The following is a 6,316-nucleotide window of genomic DNA, read 5'->3' on the forward strand; positions in this document are numbered from 1 at the left end:
GGATTGAGGGAACGACACATGGGATAAGAGGCAGCAGTATATTCCTGTAACAACCTGGAGGTTGGATTGACTGAACAACACATTGGAAGGGGAAGCAGTTGGCCATGATGACACCATTCAGAATGCTCATGGCTGATCGGAGTGTGTCTGACCATTTGTCTCCTGTCTGTTCAAATAAACATTGACTCTGCTGTCCTGCAAAGATCAGTCAAGCTCAAACTAAAATATCTTCATTAACCGAGTCTTCACTGCTCCTGAGGATGAGGACACCACAGACAGCACAACAGTAAGGGAAAGGGACATCCTTCTTCCATTGTGGGACATATTTTTTTTAAAAACTGTGTTAACCTTATATCAAATCACTGCCCTATTTCGGATAAAGTGGTACAATAACTAGGAACATACATTAACCATTCTGCCCTCCAATATTTTCCCACATTAACCCTGACTGTTTCCAATCAAATATGCTGCTGCTGCTGTCTCAGGAAGAAAATACCTGATAGCATAACAATACACGGGCATTAAAAAAGGAGCAGAATTAGACCATTAGACTATCGAGTCTGATATGCCATTAAGTCATTTCCAATATGTTCCTCAGCATCATTCTCCTACCTTCTCCCTAGAATCCTTGATCTCCTTATAAATCAAAACTTATTTATTTGTGTCTGAATCGCACTCGTGTCTGTGTCTGTGTCTTAATGTGTATTTGTGTGTGTGTGTGTGTGTCCATGTGCTTGTTATCTGTGTATTTGTGTGACTATGTCTGTCTGTCTTTGTATCAGCCTGTGTGCTTCTATCTGTGTTTGTGTCTATTAGTGTGTGACTCTTAATGTATTTGTGTGCTTCTAAGTGTGTGCATGCTTATCTCCTTGTATGCATCGTGTATGTTAGTATATTGGGGGTATTTACCAATACGTCTGTGCATTTCAATGTCTGTATCTTTGTGCAATGGGATATCTGTTCTTCTGTGAGTGAGAGAGATGAGGTTGGAACTGACAGTAGGTTTGAATTGAGAATTGCTCTTTACTGAATATTGCTCCTTATTCAGTTAGTGGTACGTGGATGTTTCAGAATCTCCACACAAGGCCTCCCGGTCCTCTCCAGCTCTCTCCAGGATCTTCACCACATATCAGAGTAGGGGGATGAGGGAACGGATATCCGGCACTCCACCACCCAGCTTTGTCCTTTCTGTCCTATTCCAGGCTCTTTCTCCTGGAATGGGAGAAAGGGAGGGAATGAGTGAGGGTAGGAGTGGATGGTCCTGCTGTTCGTGCTAGGCTAGGCGAAGTGTGACATGGTGAGGTGGCCGGAGGGAGTCTGTCCATAGTGTTGTATCCATGTAGTGTTATTAGTGTGTGGGGCTATTGCGTCAGGGACAGAAAATGTCGGGGAGGGAAGGTGCTGAATGCAACAGTGAGAGTGGTCGTGCTTGAGCCTTATTTGGAGATAGAGTGTGAACCTTGGTTGAGGGTAGGTGCTGTAAGAGACATACAGTGAGTGTGAGGGAACAGTGAGAATATACTATTACACTTATCCTGACAGAGCGGGGTGGATATTGATGCTTGTCCTGTATTGCTGGACATATATTCAGATCACCTCAGCATGGAGGTGAGCCTCCCCGAATGTCTTATCCAAGTCTATCACCAATAACGACACAGGTTCTGTCCCGCAGATTCCACAGAATCAGTTTGGGTTGGTCTTACAATTAGCAAGGAGAAAGAAACCTGTTGTGTTATATATCTGAACCAAAACTGTCACGCAAATGGTTTGCATCATATGCTCTGGAAATTATATATGCAACTATATGCAAAGGGAAGCTATGACATACTGATATTATTACTGGGCTCTTAACCCAGAGACCCGCGTAATGTTCTGGGTTCAGGGATTCAAATCCTGCATGGCAGATTGAGGAATTTGAATTTAATAAATATCTGGAATCGAGGGTTTATGATGATCAGGAATCCATTGTTGATTGTTGGAAGAACTCATCTGGTTCACTGATGTCCTTTAGGGAAGGAAACCGTTGTTCTTTCCTTGTCTGGCCTGCACATCCCTCCAGACCCAAATCTGTTGACTCTTAACTGCAGTAATAATGGACGGTGTCAAGTTGGATCGAAACTGAGTTAACTAAGTGACTGCTAATGTTGTGAAAAATAAATTCCATAAGTGTATATCAGGTAGGTTGAAGAGTATGTTGTGAACCAAACTAGAGAGCAGATTATTTCGGATTTGGTGCTGTGTGATACTGATTAAGGATGATCAGACGTGATCATATTGAATGGTGGTGCAGGCTCAAAGGGCAGAATGGCCTACTCCTGCACCTATTGTTTATTGTGTGGTCGGAAGGACTAATTACTGACCTTGCTCTGAAGCAGCTTTGGAGGAATAGTGACATTAATATGTTGCATTTTACACGGCGTCTGCATTCAATATGGAATGTTTGAACATTCTGGTCAAACATCATGGAAGCCCAGAAGCTAGAGTGTCAAGTTCACTCCCGTGAACTGGGTAAGTACAATATTACATTCAGTCGGAGAACAATGGTTGTTTGACCCATATGGTCTTACAGCACGGAACAGGCCATTCGGCCCAAACTGGTCCATTCCGAACAAAATGTCCATTCACACTAACCCCATTTCCCTGCCATTTCCCTGTATCCTTCTAATCCTTTCCTCCCTGTTAATTTGTCCAAATGCATTTTAAATTTTGTGAATGTACCCGCCTTAACCACTTCTGCTGGCTGCTCATCCCATATGCATACCACTCTGTGTGTAAAAGAAATTGCACCTCAGTTTCACTTTTACTATTTCCTCTCTGACCTTAACTTGATGCCCTCTAGTCCGTGATTGCCCAATCCTGGGGAAATAAAAGACTGAGTGCATTCACTCTATCACTGCCTCTCACAATCTTTTACACTACTATCAGATCCCCTTCAGCCTCATACATTCTAAAGTAAAAACTCCTAGCTTGTTCAACCTCTCACTATAACTCAGACCATTGAGTCTTGGCAACATCCTTGTAAATTTCTTCTGCACTCTTTCCAGTTTAATAACATCCTCCCTAAAGCAAAGTGAACAAAACTGAACATGACGTGACAAGTATGGACTCGCCAACATCTTGTATAACTACAACATAACTCCCTAATTTCGATATTCAGTGCTCTAACTGATGAAGGCCAGTGAGTCAAATGCCTTTTTCGGTGCCTTGTCTACCTGGACTCCACTTACAGAGAACTGTGCACCTGAATTCCAGGGTCACTCTGTTCCACTGCACTCCTTAAGGCCCTGCCATTCACCATGAGACTCCTGCGTTGAGTTGACTTTCTAAAATGCAAGAACTTACACTTATCTGAATTAAACTCAATTTGCCATTTCTCGGCCCAATTCCCCACCTGATCAAGGTACTGCTGTAATTTCTGAAATTTCTGATGACCTTCCTCACTGTCCACAATATCACCTATTTTAGTGTCACCTTGAAACTTATAAATCATGCCTGTACATTCTCATCTAAATCACAGATATGTGTAATATATGAATATATGGTCCCAGCACCGAACCCTGATGCATTCCACTCATCACAGGCCTCCAGTCCGACAAGCATCCTTCCACGATTACCCTCTTCTTCCTATCATCAAGTTAATTTTGGACCTAATTTGCCAACTCTCCCTCAATTCCATGTGATCTAACCTTCCAGAGCAGCGTACCATGTGGAACCTTATTGAAGGCCTTACTGAAATCTATATATACAACCGTGCCCTTGACAAAGTTACTGGTCACTTCATCAAAGCAGTCTAACAAATGTGTGAGCCATAATCCCCCATTTGCAAGGCCCTGTCTTTCCAAATGCATGCATATCTTCTCCCTCAGAATCTAGTCAAATAACTTACCTGCCACAGATTTTAGGTTTACTGGTCTATAGTTCCCCGGCACAGCATTTATTACCCTCCAGTCCTCCAGGACATCACCCGTTGGCCACCGATGATGCAAATGTCCCAACCAGGGCCCCCACTATTTCTTTCCTGCCCTCCTGCAGTGTTCCTGAATATATATGGTCAGGCCCAGGAGGTTTATAGAAATACTACAAAGTCTGAAAAATATGTTTATTTATTTCGGGTAAAACACCCACGAGTGAGAAAGTGAGTTAACAATGATTAGCATAATAAATTAATGATTATATTAATCACAGGAAGTGACTTCAGAAGAATTCCACACATTGTGAAATCCTGAAAATTCCCAGAAATTTACGAGCCAGTAAAGGAGGGCCATGAAACGGGTAAGGAAATCAAAAAGCGAACATACATGCAAACAAACAGGAACACAAAGACTGCATAAATCTATGTTCTATATCTCAAAGGAAAGAAAAAAGCATAGTCAAATGTGGAAATCTGCAATCAGGAGACAAGAGCATATTATGGATAACAGGGAAATGGCCAAGTAAATAACCAGTTACCTTGCATCTGTCTTCATGGAGGAAGATCCAGAAAATCACCCAGAAATACGACATCATCGTATTGGACTTGTGGATCGAAAGACATAAAGTCAATGTATATCAGTAACAAGGCTTTACTTGAACATGCAACTGGATTGAGCTTTGCTAACTTGACAAACCAGATGTACTTCATACCAAAATCTTCAGAAATAAACCACTAATAAAAGTATTAGTTGCACTGTCGATGACTGTGTTTTATTACGAAGTGCATTCTGCATAGTCTGGATCCAAGCACTATAGATGAACGGTAGTGATCCAAGCATCTACAAAGGGAAGAAAAGGTAGTGTGGAGAACTGCAGACCAATTAACTTGACATTTGTGGGGAAACTGTTGGAATCTATTATATAGGATGTGATATTCGTTATTTAGAAGTTAACAGCAACATTGGAGAGAGTCAGTATGCATTTCTGAAAGGGAAATCATGCTTGACAAGCTTTGGAATTGTTTGAAGTTGATTCTTACAGCATAGATAATGGGGAACCAGTACAATTGGCATATTTTAGATTATCAGAAGGCTTTCTATAAGAATGCACACAATGAGTTTGTAAATGCAATGAATGTGAAGGGTATTTGGAGGAATATATGCAAGTTGTAAGTTAAAGTTTGGATTGCATTCCTTTAAGGGAGTCAGAATATAGATGTAAAGACATGTTGAAGCAGTTTAACAGCGTGTTGGTGAGTACTGTACCTGGAACATTGAGTAAAGTTTTGGTGACCAAATCTGAGAAAGAATATACTGACCACAGAGGAAGTTCAGTGGACATTCTCCAGATTAATCCCTCAGTTGGCGAGATTGCGTGATGAGGAAACGAGGCCCGGGTTCTTTAGAGTTTCAAAGAATGAGAGATGGGTAACTGTGAAATGTATAAAATTAACCAAACATGTGACAAGTTGGAAATTAACAGGATGTTTCTCCTGCTGCCTAATACACAATCAAGGGAAATAATGGCAGGATAAAGGACAGACCATTTAAGCCTGCAATAAGGAGGAAATTCTGCACGCGTAGGGGACTAACTAACAGAGGGGCATGGAAACCTGCTGCCAGGGCAAGATTAGGGAGAATTCCCATATATTCTACAAGTGTGTCCAGCGGAACAGAATGACCAGGGAACAGGTAGGACTCATTAGTGACTTGCCAAATTGTATCCAAATGAAGTTTAGTGGTCGGAGACACAAGGTGGTGGTTGACTCCTTGTGTGACTGGAGGCCAGAGTCCAATGGTATACTACAGGGATCAGTGCTGTGTCCCTTATTATTTGTGATTTGGAGGTGCTGGTGTTGGACTGGGTGGACAATGCCAAATATCGCATTACAACAGATTATAGTCCAATAGGTTTATTCGGTGGCACTAGCTTTTGTAGTGCTGCTTCTTCATCAAAGCGCACAATCACCTGATGAAGAAGTAGCGCTTCGAAAACTAGTGCCTCCGAACAAACCTGTTGGACTCTAACCTGATGCTGTGTGATTTTCCACTTTAATTTTTGTCGTACTCATAAATGATGTCGCTGTGAATATGGACGAGAGGTGGGGAGTGTGATAAGCAAGTTTGTGTTTGATACGCAGATTGGCCGGTTGGTTGGCAGTGAGGAGGAAGGCCTTAAGTTACGGAAAGATACAGATGGAATGGTCAGCTGGGAAGGTCAATGGCAGATATAACATAACCCTGATGAATATGAGGTGATATACTTTGGAAGAAGGAACCAGACAGGGGAGGACTCAATGAATGGCAGCACATTAGGAAGGTCAGAGGGTGCTTCTCCACACATCCCTGAATGTGATGTACAGGTTAATACACAATTTGGGAAAGCATAAACATAACCTTGATTC

This window comes from Hemiscyllium ocellatum, unplaced genomic scaffold, assembly GCF_020745735.1.
Source record: "Hemiscyllium ocellatum isolate sHemOce1 unplaced genomic scaffold, sHemOce1.pat.X.cur. scaffold_673_pat_ctg1, whole genome shotgun sequence".
Taxonomy (NCBI): domain Eukaryota; kingdom Metazoa; phylum Chordata; class Chondrichthyes; order Orectolobiformes; family Hemiscylliidae; genus Hemiscyllium; species Hemiscyllium ocellatum.